Genomic DNA, 17,420 nt, shown 5'->3' with positions numbered 1-17,420 from the left:
ATACTACATAGTTCATGGAATAGGGTAAGGCACAACACTTCATTGCATGCTTGGACACCATTCTCTGAAGGTCAGACAAGTGTGCGCTTTCAGCAACACAATGCAGTTGACACGTCCTCGCATGTCTACAGTAACCCAATCTCCCTATAGACTCTGTGCTGGAGTGTTTGTTTGATATGTTCTGCTTCGTTCAGCAACCAAGTACAGGCAGAGCAAAAGGCCACGGCTAAGACAACAAAGGCCCCGTGTCCCACCATACATAAACACACTCCTTTGCAATCTATAGGGTAAGAGGCCTTAGACGCTGGCATTCAGATACTGTTGGACAAACAGAGAGGTTTCACTCAAACAGCAGGAAAGTTCCCATCCTCCATTTAGCCTTCTTCTATAATCGAGAGATCACAGGCACGGATTTGAGGTTAACCCAGAGTTAGCCACCAAAACATGGCAGAAGGAAACCAAAGGATAAACCGTTACATGCAGTTAGCTGCATTTGACTGGTTAAATGTGACATAGTTGAACACTGGTGTGCTGGCGTGTTATTAAAGGAGCGAACGCACAGCCAGTGTGGCATATCAGACCTTGAAGGAAACACACTGTAGCTTTATAATGGCCAGTTTAAGATTTTTTTTAATTTTTTTTGTAACAAGCTCTGTATGTGTAGTCATGTATTGTGGGTTTGACGTTACTACGAGGTTGTTAGGTGTTTCTGAAGAAGAGGTCTGGCCACCCAAGCATGCAAAGACATCCACATGTCCACCACTGGTCCTTAAAATAAACACCATCTAGAGACCTTTTTAAACAGACTCCCTATGGAATCTGATATTGCCAGTCTTTTGAGCCAGATCTAAATTTAGCACGGGGGTTACGTCAATAAGCAAAGATTAATAGCATTAGATATTCTATATTTATACAGTTTGATTTAATAACTGTGCCCACCAATGGAACGTTTACAGGTCAGCAGAGTGATTGGCAGCTGTCAGCCCCGCGTAGAGGAGCTGCAACATGTGGCTGGACCCTGTGATTATTTGTGTTGAGTCTTAAGTTGAATGATGAGTCCCCATACACTCTAGGCCAAGTGCACACTGGATAAGAATGCATTGTGCACACACACGCACACATATACACACACATTCCGAGGGCCAGTCGGGGCGCCCCCCCTTCTGAAGCAGGTTGTCAGCGACTTCTCAGTGTGTGTTTGTTGTCAGAGAGGAGCTGGACGGGACCATCTGTCAGCCGAATAGGAAATGTGAACAGCGCAAAGCAACAACACGCCCTATTGAGAGGCGCACATTAAGAAACAAACACATGTACTCTAATCTCATAGTTATCTGACAACATGCAGACAGGCCAGACTGAATTCTATGTCACAGGTAGAATTTACCCCAAATGTTGTGCCTTTCCTCGTGACTTATCCTTCATATTTGCATGTAATGTGGTCTCCACCATAGACATCACCTTTTAGAAATCCATTTAACTACAACAGAACCTGGTTACAAAAAGGCGCGCCACTCCACCTACTGGATATCATTGTCTTTTCTGTCAGTCCCTCTTAACTCAATCCCAAAGTCAAACTTCACCTCAGGCGGGGCCACATGGCATTGTGCTCGTTTGACATGTTGATCAAGGACGTATAATGGCAGCAGACTGAGCTTGGCTGCAACTCTACTCCAGAGGTCAGGCCGCACAGCATGTCTCTGGGCTGAGATTGGTGCCAAGCAAACACTCAATCACAATCAGCTCGAAAAGACATGCAGAGAGGCTACACTTTTGCAGAATGCCAGTTTGGAGTGTGTGTGCTTTTTCTTTTTGTTGTTTATGCCCATACCTAAAAGATGAAGGAGAATTTGTGGGGTTGGGGTGTATTTCCCAGAGAGTAACAAAATCTTATGTTTGCTACGCGACTCATTTGTCTTAATTTTCTGGCACTGAGCTGAATCTAATTTGCAGACAATCCCCCGATGTTTTTCAACCAGTCACATTTTATTGAGCTCGGATATATTAGGCTGCACACTCAATCAGCTGTTTTCCCAGACTTACTTACAGATTTGCAGCCGCAGATTACAGTTTCACACAGGACAGGCTCAGAGAGGCTGAACTACTTGTGCTCTTTTGTCAGCCACATTAGAGCATGACAGCATTTTCCACATGCAGACTTATCCGAGAGATTGAAAGGCTGGGAGCAGAGTGTGAATATGTCTATCAGAGCCAGATAAACTCATAGTAGCCCATTACTGCCTGTATGGCTTAGGCCCACTCTGGGGGGTCTGCGCACACACACACACACACACACACACACGCACGCACGCACACACACACACACGCACACACACACACACACACACACACACACACACACACAGCAGGGGCTTTGTTTCAGGACCACACTGCTTCTCCCTTGTGAAATTGCAATGGCTCTATTAGGAGGTGAAAGTAAGCCGGTGGGGCAACCTGATCCTCAAGCTCAGTGTCTATCCCATTCCTCATTCACTTGGGTTTTTACAGTAGCATGCCTGCACCTGCGCACAAATGAGAGAAGGTCACTTTATGACATTTTTCCTATTTTCAGTCTTTCTTGTTCATGAAAGAAATGCAGGTGTAGCATAAAGGCAGAAAGTTAAGCTATTTCACAGTAGTCACCTCAGGCATCTCGGTTCCTTTGTGTGTGGCGTTCCGGTCCACACTCTTCAGTCTGCTGAACACAGACAATCCGCTTCTCTCTCCAAGGAACCCAAGGTGCTCTTGGCTCAAACAGCCCACTGCCCGTTTCTTGCTACTCGCTGCACTCTGGCCTCAAGAAAGCCCTTTGCTGATCTTTGAGAAACTGGATGCTGAGCTGAACGAGACCTGAAGAAATTCTAGCTTAGTGGCATCAGAGCAACCTGCTAAAGATGCTGGAGATCTACCAACAATACAAGGCCAAAAATCTACTACCAAACTTTTGGTAAGTTGATATGATGTGTATCTTGACACGAGTACTACACTTAAACTCAGTCACGACTTAGTTGTACTGTCCCCTCTTTTTTTTTAACTGCTACTATATTTTAACTGTAAGGGAACAGTGTACTTTGTACTTCACTAATTGTGTGAGACAGCTGTAGTTACTATACTTTACTTTACTTACTATAATTTGACATAAAGTAGTAAAGATATCAATATAGATAACAGCCTTTTTTGCATTTATACATTTATGTTGGAGCTAAAAATGGAGGATAGAATGAAGACTTCAGAACCAAATGAGATTACGCATTGACTCTAAGCGCTTGGGATTACTGGTTTCTGCATTAGCACTGGAGACAAGCAAGATACAATCACAGCCAGTTATATCTTGGATCACGGAGCCATTATCCTTACGCTCAGTATACCAAGATCAATATACTTGGTCTACATGGCATATTACTACCAAGTAGGCCAATCACACTTGTTGTGGTCATGCAGCTGAATTTTACATGCTTGCGCGGGTGAATGTCAGGCTATGGTGTAGGTCGAGTCATATGGTATGCAGCAACATTACAGCGACAGCACAGATTGAACGCAGTGTTAGAAATTAAGTGGCAACCTGGGACCTCTTGTCATGTCAAGTCAAGTGGCTTTATTATCATTTCAACCATGTGCAGTTGTACAGTACACACTGAAATGACACGGCGTTCCTCCGAGACCATGGTGCTACATATAACAGACAACTGGCACAGGACCACATAAAATGCAAGTGTGCAAAAATGTTGTAGATATAAATTAATTATTAATTATATTTTAAATAACTGAGGTAAAGCTATCCAGCGGTTTACAAAAAATAGAATAAGATTTGAAAATGTCAAAAGATTTTTGTAGCAAACTTTACTTTTTCTTTTTTTTTTTTTAGTTTTGTTTTAAGATATTCTCCCCTCTCTGGAGGGTCATGACCTATGGAAAACTATTGTACTTAAGTACCAAGTATTTACTTAAGTATTAAAAATATTTACTTCTACCCAAATCAAGAAAGTAAAAAGTACTATTCAGTTTTGTGTGAATTTGACATAATCAGTACAACCATCCTTGTCAAAACTCAAATTCTGTGACCATTCTGCAGATTAATATACCAAACAATTTGCCACTAGCAGTAGTAGCACTGAAGCTCAGTGAAGCTCCTGTTTGAACACCACTGGACTTTAAACAGTTGTAAGTTTTAATCTTGCTGTACATTTGTCAGTGTCAGCCATTTAACTATTAGCAATTACCTAATACCAAAATTAACCAGCTGTTACCATTGAGGTAGTGGCAAGCAGAAAAATGACTATGACCAATAACAAAATGATTTAGCAAACATTATTAGTGCTGCTGGTCAGTAATGTTAATAGTCAGTGTTAATTTAACAGCGGAGCACAATTATTTGTGCCTAAGTGTTCTGTTTCTTTTAAAGGTGTAGTTTGAAGCTGAAAGTGTGAGCCTTTCTTACCAACTCTGTTTTAACAACAATGCCAAAACCTGAGCAGAAGCTCAGCACTACCTCAGACAGACAAAAAAAAATTCCTCTGTTTATTTTTGTTTGTTTTTCTGCACTACAAACTGATATCGAGTTTATAATTCTAGCATTTTCCTGCAAAACTGCCATTGTTCAGTACTTAGAGTTAGAAACAGTGATGTTATTAGTGGTTGTTTCATCATGCAGTTCCCATCAGACTCTACTGTAAAAACTCAAAACCTTAAAGAGCACTTCATTTACAAAACCCATCTTCACTACCAATGTGAGTCCACTCTAAAATGGGTGATTGGCTAGGAAGAAAATTGTGTTTCGTTGCACTAAAGTGCCAAAGCAAGACATATATCGAACAAAGCACAGATTCTTTATTTCTTTCTCTTTGCATTCATCAGGTTAATTAGCCGAGTTTAAATGCAGGTTGCTGTGACTGATTACCTGAGTTCCTCATTCACTCAAGGTGACTACATGTTCTGCAGACTGCAATACAATACAGTTGTTGTTCTGGAGAATAGTGGATGTACCTTGACCGCAACCCTTTCCTCAGACCATTAGAAGTACAAATGTATTTTTATAAGCTTACCTGGTTAAATGAGGTATAGAAACATAGGGGGAGAAGCATGCCTCACTGTCAGATGGAGCCAGCCCTTTTCCTCCTGAGAGAATACTTGGCTGCTGACGGTGATCTCCAGGGCTGCAGGCCTGCATGTTATAGCGTATCTCCTGATCTTAAATTAATAGCCAACGGGCCGAGTTTACTTTGGAAATATGTTTGGACAGGCATGGAGCGCACTCACGAGAGTTCATCTCCAGAAGTAAGAAAGTAAGAAAGCGCAGTGGTTAATGCCGACTTATATGAAGTGATTTCCCACCATGCCGTACACGAGGGACAGAGGAGACGGGATTTCACATATCATATTCAGCTTTTAATGCGTCCTACCTTGCAGTGTGCTTCGGTAACATAAGAACTTCCTCTCATTACTGTATCCAGCGTAGCTTAACAGTACGCGGCCCGTCCCACTCATAACTTTCCTGGCAAATTCGCAGCAAGCGTCGGATAAGTGATTGGATCATGGAAAACTTCAGACTGTGTGTTTAAACAAAACAGTGACAGTGAGCGAGAGAATTGAGAGGGCCTAAATACACATCCTGGCACTTGACAGCGCAGTGGCCACTCGCTACTTGACACTGATATGGGTGTTCCACCCCACTGCATATTTCTCTGGTTTCAAATTGGGTAAATTAAAAGTGCAGGCCACTGTGAGTGTCAGTGCATGTTGCTGCTTGAAGCCTGCAGTACTCCCTGTAGAGAAGTATGGGAGGTGAGGAGGAGGAGGGGGATGATGATGGGAAAAGACAAAACTTTGCAGTCCGTTGCTTTGACACTGAGCAGGAAGGGAGCAATGAACAAAGCGGACGAGCATTGTGTGGAGCAATGATCTACTCAGTTCACAGCTCAGTGGTTTTCAATTGGGGAACATTTGTGGCTAATTAGAAACTATTGCGGCGCCCTGTGCTTCTGTCTAAGGAGCGATGCATGATTAGAGATGGAAAATGCTGGTTATGATCTATGCAGATCAAACAAGTGTAAATTAAAATAAGTAGGGTTAAATAGGCTTGGATTAAATGTTCTGAGGTAGTGCAATAATAGGTAGTGCAGAAATACCCCAGTAGCTCCTGGCATATCACAAACAAGCTGCACTACCTGAGCATTGCCCCAAGGTAGTTTCCAACCCGTCAGAAAGGTGTGTCGGTTCTCACACACACACACACACACACACACACACACACACACACACACACACACACACACACACACACACACACAGGTGATAATTAGGGTGATTAAGAGGGGGTGGGAGAGGTTGCATGCTCTCACACATCAAAGGCAGCACTTGTCAGGAATCCTAGCCAAATATTTGAATGCTGTCAATGCAAAGAAGGAAAACTCCAGTTAAGACACTCTTATTACTCCTCAAAAGGCACGCTTCGTTGCAATGATGGAGCGGCACAAAACAGCTTCAGAGACTTTTCTGGGGGGTGAAGGAAAATAAATGCAGGGTTTCCTAGTTGGCAGTTGGGTCAACTTTTAACAAGGCGCATTAATGAGTTGAGACGCCACAGGCGACAGTGCCACAGGTTTAAGAGACTTGCTCGACATGACACAATTCTCATTAATTTGTATGAGTCTAAGTCACTGAAATATTCATAAGAACCACTCCCTGCTGAGCTGTATAAAGGTGCATTTTATTCTCTCGGGCATGGTTGTGCACCTTGTTTATTATGTTTGCCAATAAAGTGGAGATGAAGCTGAGAGTAAGAGTGGAGATTGGGCAAACAAGCTGCTATCTGTCTAAGAGGACTGTGTCAATCTATGCTCATCCTGCTGTAGCATGACCTCCTAATGCCGCTCCTGCAGATTTCTGTTTATCTTCTCAGTCAGGAGAATATGCTTGCCTTTTCTATGAGGGCGTTCATGTGTTTGGAAAGAGTTCAGAACACTTTCTGCACTTTATTTGAGCAATTACCTCTAAGCTGGAACATTACTGTTTAACTATTGAGTTACGATGTGGTATTTAACTGTTTGGTGAAAAAGAATTGGCACCTCTATGCAAAATAGCCACAAACAACACATTCAGACTTTTGTTTTACGCATATGTTTAACATGGGAGGTTTTTTTGTAAGAAAAAGTCCAAGAAATGATTGAATTTGCACAGTTGTGAGCAGAGTTGGCCGATATCCAGATGCCTGTATGCAAGAGCGGCCGTGTTTCCTCTCTTATCTTAATCTAGCACAACTTTCTCACAGCGATTTCCTGTATTTATAGAATAAGGAAGCCTTGATATAGGGGCACTAACATAGCGATGAAGATTAAGAAACCCCCTTCTGCTTTAGGACAAGTGGGTGCCCACTGGAGGGCCTGACTGCCACTTGCGCTGCCGTCTTTTCAGCAGACTCACTTTAAATCAGCAACTTTCGGGGCCCAGAGCGCCTTCTCTCTCTCCTTCGACGGCCTCTTTCAACTTCCCTTCATGTCAAACATTTACACGACTTATTTGGGTTTGCGTGAGCTGCATGCTTCAAAGCCAGCAGAGGAGTGACAGAGTTGTTAAAGAATGCCTGTGTGATTACTGGAGAGTGGGTCTGAGGTGAGCTGGGCTGCTAAAGGAAAAGGAACGATAAGAGCATGAGAACGCAGCAGCTGCTCGTCTTGGCTCCGTCACTGTGAGGGCAGAGGATAATAAAAGCGGTCAAAGGCTTGGCCACTGTGTCACATCAGATAGGACATCATTCAGCGGATAGCAAATATGCAAGGGCACAGAATCTAGAGATATGATCTGACCCACTGGTAATGCCAAAGAGTCTGACCCGCAGAGGAATGGTAATCTATTGTGATGGCCTCAAAGCTTCACTGCACCCTGTGCGTGTGTGTGTGTTTGTGGAGAGGCAGGCTCTGCAGCTTGCTACTAGGAAAGAAAACACAGACAACACAGCGTGCCTGTACAAACACCTGCCCCATATGTGCAAAGCATCACCAAAAGCGGTTATGCTTGCCATCATCTCACTTCAAATTTGAAACTGACAAGGCATGGCATTAAGATGACAAATCAGTCATTAGCAGTCGTGTTATTTTTGCCTTGTTGTCTTGGTTGTCTTCTTTTCTCGTACATGTTGCAAACACCAAAACATTTTGAAAATTCTCAGAATACTTTGCACACGATCCCCGTATCATCCGATCAAGCTAACGGCAGAACTGGAATATGGGTTCAAGTTAGGACAGCAGAACAAAATTACATACACAAATTTTCTGCACTCATGTTTATAGCGTTAAATCTATTTGTGGATACAAAGACCTCAAATAGATGCAACTTTAAAGGAAAAAGGGGAATTAAAGAGACAAGTTAAAATGCGTGGCTGTCTGTCGGTCATGAAAGCATCTGGATACAAAAGCTCTGAATCCTTGCTTCCTCTCTCTGGAAAATCAAAGTTCTGCAAGTTTTATGGTGTTCTTTTGTGAATTCAAAAGCTGTTACTGTAAGCACTGTATTTGAACAACTTGATTCCGGATAAGCAGCATTAATCCTACACCGTGAAAAAAAAATCCTAAAAAAACAGTAATATTCTGGCAGCTGGGGCGCCAAAATAATACCATAAAATAACAAAATAACTTTCTCATGAAAATACGGTTATTTTAAGTAATGACAATACAGTTTGTTGCCCTAATTTTACATGGGATTTTGCCTTTTTCAAGTGCTTTTAAGCATTAAATTAGGAACATTTTAATGTGATTAAACAATGAAATTATCTGTAAACAAGGTCAATGAATGTGGCAATATGAATAATAATACTTAAATGTACAGAAATATACAGTTAACAGTTGGTTTAAATAACAATGGATTGCATTTATATAGTGCTTTATGAGACCCTCAAAGCGCTTTACAATCCCACTTTATAATTCCCCTCTGGCCATCACCAGTAGGTGGCAGGTGAAGTGTCTTGCCCAAGGACACAACGACCAAGAGTGTCCGAGCCGGGGCTCGAACCGGCAACCTTCTGATTACAAGGCAAACTGCCAACTCTTGAACCACGGCAATAATAATTATTATTATTTGATGTATAAAAAGTTTATAAGATTAATTTTATATATTTTTCCATAGCATTACATTTTAATTTAACAGTTCAATCTTTCAAATAACGGACAAATATTTGTGAAATTATGATGCATTTGTGAACGTATTTTAACAATCTAAATATGCATATGTACAGACAAATACATTTAAAAAACAAGAAAATTATGTTTTATTACATTTACAGTGATTTTATGTTAATTTACGTTTGAAATGTAAAATCACAGTCTATTAATGGTACAGAACAGTACAAAACTGTAAAACACACAGTGAAGTACTTTTATATTACAATTTTTTTTACAGTGTAGAAACAGGAGTGTGCACAAAAGTATCTGAAATCATTATTGCCATGAAAAACAAAAACACACAAATGAGTGTGTGCGGAGCTTTGGCGTGATTCCAGCCATTAAAACCACAACAAAGTGAAGCTACTTGGCTATTCATGGCATGCTGTTTGTATTCTGTTGCTGCGAGCTCCCTCGCTAGGGAAAAGGTGTGCCCCCCTCTTGTCTCGACATACGTTGAATGTGATCCGTCATAATGGATACGCACTAACAGCGATCCCATATCACACATCATTAACCACCACGTCTGTCCTCACAGGATCCAGAAATCGCACCGCCATCGTCTGTGTCGGCGGGAGCCGTGACACCCCACCGTCGTCACCTCGTTACTACCGTGCCCCGTGCCCCTGTCGACCTAGGGAGGCTCACCCACTATATAATTAGGAGCCACTGTCGTGCCCCACCCCTCCTACATCCACACCCCCTCCTCGCTAATGGCATCAATTTGTATTCACTGTCAGCTCTGATGAGCTCTCATGCGGAGAGATGGCCTTATCACAGAGCCTCTGGCTCCCGTCACCTAAGCCTCTCTCCTGCTCCCTGCCAAGTCCGGCGTGCTGATGGACAAGCAGAACGGGTGAGGGAGGGGTGAGGAGGGTTGTGGTTGAGGGGAAAGAGATACACATTTATCTCCATTCTCATGTAAACTCTTGTAACAGCAGACAGATGTGCTCACGGTGCAGAGGCAATGAAGAATCCGTAAGTCTGACTCTGTATCTTCCCTCGAACTAGGATCTGCTTTTGGACTCTGCGTTCTCTCTCCAAACAAATGAATGTCCTTCCCTCTCGGTCTAGATGAAACACATGAAAGCAGAGGTTTGGCTGAGGATGATGTCAAATGTGGAGAACTAGTAGGGAAGGAGATCCTCTCTGGAGAGCCTTGATCTAATCACACACATCTGCACAAACAGGGCTCTGTTTTAACAGACATGTGTTTTATTATCAGTCTCTACCTCAACTCTGACACATCAATGCGCCTGACCCATCCTGCGCGTCAGTTCCTGCAATACTTTGGCAAGCTCTGCAGACCTGTTTTGCTCCAAATAAACTAAAACTGTCACCTAATAACTTACTGGTTACTTAAGTAGTCTGGCTTTCTGAGTTATCTCTGGGGTTATTATTCAGCAGCACAGATAAAGAAGCCCTCATTGGAATATACCTGGCTAAAATCTTTGCAAGCTCCTTTTAGCAGTGTTGCTGCAGCCTGAGCTGGGAGACGTGCAGAGGTCAGAGGTCACTGGACAGCAGTGGCAGTGCTTTATGTTCTGGTTTAATCTGGGATTAGCTCAGGGTCAGGGTTATCTCTCCTCAGCCTGAGAGGAATCAGGAAACTGGGATTGCCTCGGGTAAACTGGCATTACTCGATGGCCCGTCCAGAATCTCAATGAGTCCACTGAACGGGAGCAAAGGAAAAAAAGGGAGTGTGTATGTCGAGAATGGCTCAGTGGGCTCGGGGTTGTAACCTCTCTGCCATCACTCCAGCTTCAGCTCAGTGGAGATAAGAATTGCAAAAAGCTCTGAATTACTACACCCGGAGAACCACTGAATCACAGGGTTGTGGTCTAGCCACAGTTATGTGCATACCTTCTGGTTTCCTGAGGACATTTAGCATGGTAAATTCATTTTAACACTACTTTTTGTACAAAGGCCAGGGGAGAAGGCAGAGCACACGCATTTATAACAGAACAACAAAGACAGCCCACTGCAGAATTAGCAAAGGAATTTAGGGCGAAGCAGCCACAGAGACTAAACGTGAAACCCTGACTGAAGGAGCCTCATTACCTTTAGCCTTACCGTATCGTAATCTGCCATACCTCAGATTCATGTCAGCCTATAATCCCTACATATGGTGCTGGACACACTCAAAAGGCAGAGACACACTCTGCCTGAGCGTTCTACTGTCTGCGGCCAGACGGTGTGTGCACCTGGGAGAAACAGTCAGCTACGAGACCAGAACAGCCTTAATGTAATGGAGATGGATCTGTCTCAGTCTCACTCTCTGTTTAATGTTGTAGAAAGTCTCTGTGAGAAGGCTGAAATTAATTTTACTGAATGTGTGCCACGCTTCACCAAAAGCAGAAGTAGAACAGAAACAGGTACGGTTAAAGAACAGCAGCCCATAGAAACTCAGGCTTCACAACACTCAGTTCTACAGACTGAAGTTCAGTTCTGTTCAAACATCCTGAAAGCTGCTGTCAAATTTACGAACAAAGAGATTTTTTTAAAGAAGCTGAATCTGTGATGGATCTGTCGTTTTTGTAAGAATCTGCTCAGAGGTTTCACTAAAAAAATATTTACTTTTCTTGTCGTGAATGACACAGTTCCTCATAATAAATATTATTAAATGCTTATGTGTGTAATATTTTGAGTGTGACAGGCACAAACAGTTGCATCAAAGGGCATCAAAATTCAGGTTTCAGCTGCCATGGGCTGACTTCCAGCTAAGATGTTTTTCATGCTGTGCTATAAAGTAAATCTTCTGCAGATTTACCATTAAATATCACAATCATCAGATTAAGAATCATTTATTAATACCCGAGGAAATTATGTGGTCGCAGTTGTTCCAAGACAGTAAGAACAGTAAGTCACTAAATTATATAATAGAATATATTACAAAATTACAAAATATAACAAAATAGCTCTATTATATATAATAGCTCAATTATAAATATCCAATTTATAAACCATATTTCCAAGTAGTTTTCATCCAGTGAGCCAATAATTTGATTTGCACGAGCAGGGGAACAACTTTGTCTTGAAAAGGGCTTTCAGAGCACAGCAGGACCACCACATAGAAAACTGTTAGAAAGACGTCTCAGTGCAACAATTTGTCCCAGCTCTCTCAGGTGCATCCTGACAGGCTACATGAAGATTCACAGTTGAACAGGCACAGGATATAGAAACCTAATGTATCTGACACCAGTGTCTCGCTGACATGCCCCGTGGTTATGAATGCTTTATTTGTCGAGCCAGTGTGGGGTCACCGTGTGGGAAGCCAGTTGTTCCTGCCCCTTCCTGAGAATGACATGAAGGCAGGACAGATTGTGACAGCAGCCATTGTGGCTCTGCTCCAGGTCTCTTCCTCCCACCAGTCTCCCACTGCTCCCTCATCCTGGGTAAGTGCGCACGGTGCCACCTCAGTGCTTGTCTTCCTGTTTCTTGGGTGGGCAGGCTTAAACAGAACTTGTAGGCAGGAAAGCCTTTGCCATTTTCTTTGCCATTTGGAGCCTGTATAGTCATCAGTCACCCTCGACATGAGCCACATGATGTTGATAGAAGCAGGACGTCCCCCCTCTCCCCGTCGCCTCTTTGAACAGGGGCAAATGATCAGCTGAGTTCCAGTGTGCCCCTGATTCCCAGGCCTTGGGGACAGGAAGTGGGATTAGTGAACAAATCCCGTTTTTCCACATGTATGTCAGCAGCTTCATTGCATTTTGCCTAATCACTTACTTTCTCTATTTAAAGGGCGCTCATCTGAAATGAAGGCGATTAGCCTTTATAAACAGCTTTGTGTTTTCGGCTGCCACTGCCTCACTGGGACCGTTCACTAGGCTAAGCTTTAAATGAGCTGTACCCCAAACACATGCACCCATGGGAACCAAGGGTCACAGGGCTAACTCCTTCTGAACTAAACTAACAGTTTGTTGGCCACTAAAGGAAACCCGCGTAGAAGTTACAAGTCAGCAAAAAGCTAAACTGTGACTTCATTATGCTCTCTGGTGCTATAAGCCTGCTGTTCCTAAACCGTGTTGTTTTAAAGGGGCTTCTAAGGCTCTGCAATCTTATCCTGCTTCTAAGTCATAACAAGATAATAGGTTCTCTTAGGACCCTAGGAATCAGTGTGGTGGGTTATGCTGTCCCCAACTGACAATTTGCATTTTACGTCAAAAAGGCAAAAAAAGAAATGAATAAATAAGTAAAACAAGTTATTATGATATCAGGAACAGTTCATTTCACGTCGCCTGGTCAATGAATTTGTACTGTATGCATGCCTACTTGGCCTGATCGACTTTTTTAGGGAGTTAGTTCTTTGCAGTCTTCTCCTACATGCTTCCTCTGAGCTTTATCTGTGTTCAGACTGTTATTTTGGCCAACCGTGCTCTATTCCCATGTAAGGTGGTGTTAAGGAGATAGTAGCTCAGAGGGTGGGTGGTGGTTTGCAGGGTCAGCGAGTTTACCAAGCCGATTTAGCCATCCCAGTTTGTCACTGGTAATCTCCCGGCAGCTAACAGGATGTTAAAATCAGCCTGATAACTGCTGAGATGGATAGAGAGTGAAGCAGACCAAGTGGGTGCGAGAGTGATGTGTTCAGCCTCCTCCCTTTGTATCTTTCAAACATACTGATAACATGTGTAGCATGCACGTATACACGATGGGCCACAACTTTGACAACACCTGGCTCAAGTAGTCTAGGTTTTCCTCTTCCCCACAAAAAAGCTCTGACCCTTCAGCGGATGGACACAAACATATCTCAGGGTGTCCTGTGGTGTCTCTCATCCACTTGAGTGGGATGTTAGAAATTGATCTTTTGGTTTCTGGGGTTGCTGTTTGGAGCCCCAGAAGATCAGATGTGTTCTGAATAATTCTGTGCATGCTTGATCAGACTGAGATCTGGGGGTTGTGGAGAGGTCAGGTCAATAGCCCTGGTTATGTTTCTTGTGTTCTTTGAGCTGTTTCTGAGCAGTTTTTGCAGTAAGGGGAGGTGCCCTGGCCTGCAAGTGGAGGCCACTCCTGGTGTGTCATGTTGTTTCAAACATCACTGCACACAACATAATCAAACGATGCAACAACGCTGTAATGGATACAGAACCAAGAGTCTCCATTAGAGCAGTTTCTCTACACATGCAAAACCTCAATGCAAACTAAGGATAAATGTGGCAACTCCAGATGGAAGGTGCTGATTAGGTGAAACCAAGAAGTGTGTGAAAGGTTCACATCGGGTCCTCTGTGGTGGAATATGGAGGTGTTTGCTTTGGCAGTGTTGACCAAAACCTCAGCCCCAGAGGCGAAAAGAGGAACGTGAAGCCAAAGCATCTTCGTACTGCTCCTCCTTTATAACCCCCCCTCAGTGCGGCCTCTTTTTGCCCCACCATAAACACTTCATTTCTTTCCGAACTCAGGAAACATGCTTTCTAAATCAGGGGAGCCTTCTCCTGTTTTTTCTCACATTCCCAGCCAAACAGAATTAATCTAAAGAGCTGGGATGTTATGAGCATAACTCTACCAGTATGTGACCTGTAATAAGGAGCTAATAAGCTGTGAACTTGAGTGGTCTTACATTTCACTTCCAGCCCAGCAGGACTTCATTTAGAAGCAAGCTTTTATTTACACATGCTACATAAAACGTGCTTGTCAAAATATATTTAATGACTTCAGGTGCAACCAGGTTTAAAAATCACATGTAGAAACTTCAGGGGGCGAAATTCAAGTCCACAGGTTGTCTTGGCTAAGCCCTGACTACATGGCTATACATCTTCTTTTCAGCAATAGGTGTATAGTGCAATAATCAAATGGGTGAGAAATACACACCAAGAAAGTGTGTTTTATAGATTCTGACTGAACTGAACTGCAAAGAAAACCAAAAAAAAAAAAATCCTGTGGTGTCCCAGGTGAATTAGCTGTAGCTGTAATTGCAGACCGAAAAAGTCCATCCCAGCAGCATTACATGTCTAGCGGAGTGCAGATATGCTAGTGGCACAAAGATCGATATTCCCTTTTCTCCTTTAAGTTGTGGTCTACCGAGCTCTCGCAGCTGAAGTACTTCTGTGATTGAAAGTCGTGCTCTGCGCTCAACCTCCCTCTGGTAAAGCCAAATCTGAAGAGACAAAACAGCCTCTCTTTCTCACATCTCTTGATTGTCCTGCAGCTCTTCCACACGCTGAAATTGGCAAGGTGACCTTGATGAGGGGAAATGCCAACTGTCAATCATTGATTACCAGGACTTTTTACACATTCACTTAAGGGCTCCCCTTTCAAGTTTGATCAATATCAGCCAAAATGTAGTCAGAGAGTAACACAGAGGACTGTCAGCACTGTGCCTCAGGTAAGAGTGGGCATTTAAAATGGGTAGTGGAAAAACAGAAAAATGGGATCACACCACAAACCAAACCACACTAAACTGCACCAACATATTTCTTTAAAAAATACTTCTTTCTGAGGCTTTGCCGCAACTATCAACATAATAAAATCACAAGTGAGATAGATAATGTTGTTTTTTTGTTTTGTTTTTGTTGTTTTTTACAACCCCAATTCAGAAAAAACGTTGCTGTGATGCTGTGAAAAATGTTAATTTAAAAAAAGATTCATAAATCTCACAAACCCAAAGTTTATTCACAATATTACATGGAAAACAAACCAAATGTTCAAACTGAGCTCATTTTGACTTTAATTAACCTCCAGGATTTTATAAGAGTTACACTCAGTTGGAGAAAGATGGATGTACGATATTTTATCTTACTTTAAGAGCTAAATCTTCTTCACGTGAACAAAGACCTGAGGCCGTGAAGCATTTTCACAGAACAGCAGAATCCATAAATGTGTTGCTCTGGAGATATGAAAATGTGTCAGGTGAAAAGGTTGTGCCCTGCCTCATTATTCTTGGATAGAATATTTGACATGGACTCAACTGTTAATCCAGAGAAAATCCTGCAGGGTTTTCCTACCCTGATGGTCGCTCCACGGATTGGTAGGAAGTGGTTATGGGAATGCTGGGCCGTCCTACTGCTAAGCCATGAATGTAACCATCCCACTCGGGCCTCGAATCCTCTGCACTCCCCATAATGACTCATTGATCTCAGCCTCTCAATCCCTACCTGCCTTATCTCAGTTAATGGGGCGGCATCGTGTTCTCTGACAGGGCTGCAATCTCTCCGAGAGCCTGAGTGCACTCAGAGGTCGGCGCTTTTGCGCTCTTGCAGCCCCACACCACAACCGGGAGGAAGAAAAATGTAGAATGTGAAAAGTGTTGTTTCTGAAGACACCCCCCTCCTCATTTGAGAAGTCCACAATCCCTCTAATACACTTTGTTGTGTTTGTTGAGTGGGATGATATACAGTCCCTATAGGACTTCCTTTATCGTTTCAATTACAAACTCGCACTTCACACATCAACAATTCTTTTGGTTGCTTTGGTTGATAGCCTGGCTTTGACCCCAAACATCTGAAGCTTACAAAAGGGACTCCCCTACACAAACCCATGAAAAGGCTGCAGAATCCACAGTGATTTATAACTTTTGAGGCTGGCATGACAGCAGAAATCAGCAGGGAGTAGGCGGGAGGGGAGGAGAAGAGTGAATGAATGGTCTAAATGGAGCAAACAAGTTCACTGTACTGCTATACATGCTCCTTAGCACACTCCCTTTGCCTGTACTCCCTATGGGCCAATACCACTGAGATTGCAAAATTGACAAAAGAAAATCTGAAACTTATAAATCTCATACTGTACGGCATCAGATAAAAACTGGAGCAGGATTTTATTTTCCATATTATACTCCTTTTGGGGTCTCTTGACCATGAGAATACATTTCTTTTAAAATCATTTTATATCCTGAGGTTGTGGAAGTTTATTTAATAAAAATTTCTTTTCATTCAGCCAAAAGCCTGGATATCAGTCCCATATATGGGATACGCACTGGGAAACACGCCTGGGAGAGTACAGTGAAGTCATCTATAGAAGAAAAAAACAACACGTAAAAGAAGAGCCGGTCACATTTCAACTCATCTATATCCCAACATTATTATATCCCTTCCTCATTAATCCAGAGGAAGCCTGTTTCTTTCTTACTTGACTGAATAGTGCCTGAGGTGACATCTCCACAACGCAGCAGACATACAGACACCTTGACAGCTGTGGAAGTATACTGAGCTTTGGCAAAACTCAAAACTCAGCCTCCCTGGGAGATTTTTAATGACCAGTCAGGCTTTCCCCGATTTGGGTTTAAAATCGGAGACACCTGACAGCCTTGACGTTTGACTGACATGCAGGATATCCTGT

At 42.8% G+C, this 17,420-nt stretch overlaps 1 protein-coding gene across 7 annotated transcripts in view; it reads right to left on the bottom strand.

Annotated features, from left to right (window-relative positions):
• The window catches only part of sema3fb (sema domain, immunoglobulin domain (Ig), short basic domain, secreted, (semaphorin) 3Fb), a 59,605-nt gene that overhangs the window by 21,840 nt on the left and 20,345 nt on the right, over positions 1 to 17,420 (bottom strand). The gene's annotated exons all lie outside the window — the stretch shown is intronic.

The sequence above is a fragment of the Copadichromis virginalis genome, linkage group LG5, assembly GCF_057382275.1.
Source record: "Copadichromis virginalis isolate Kocher_CV1m ecotype Utaka linkage group LG5, C_Virginalis_male_GT1.1, whole genome shotgun sequence".
NCBI lineage: Eukaryota > Metazoa > Chordata > Actinopteri > Cichliformes > Cichlidae > Copadichromis > Copadichromis virginalis.
The sequence above is the reverse complement of the archived record's forward strand: the minus strand, read 5'-3'. Positions and strand labels throughout refer to the sequence as shown.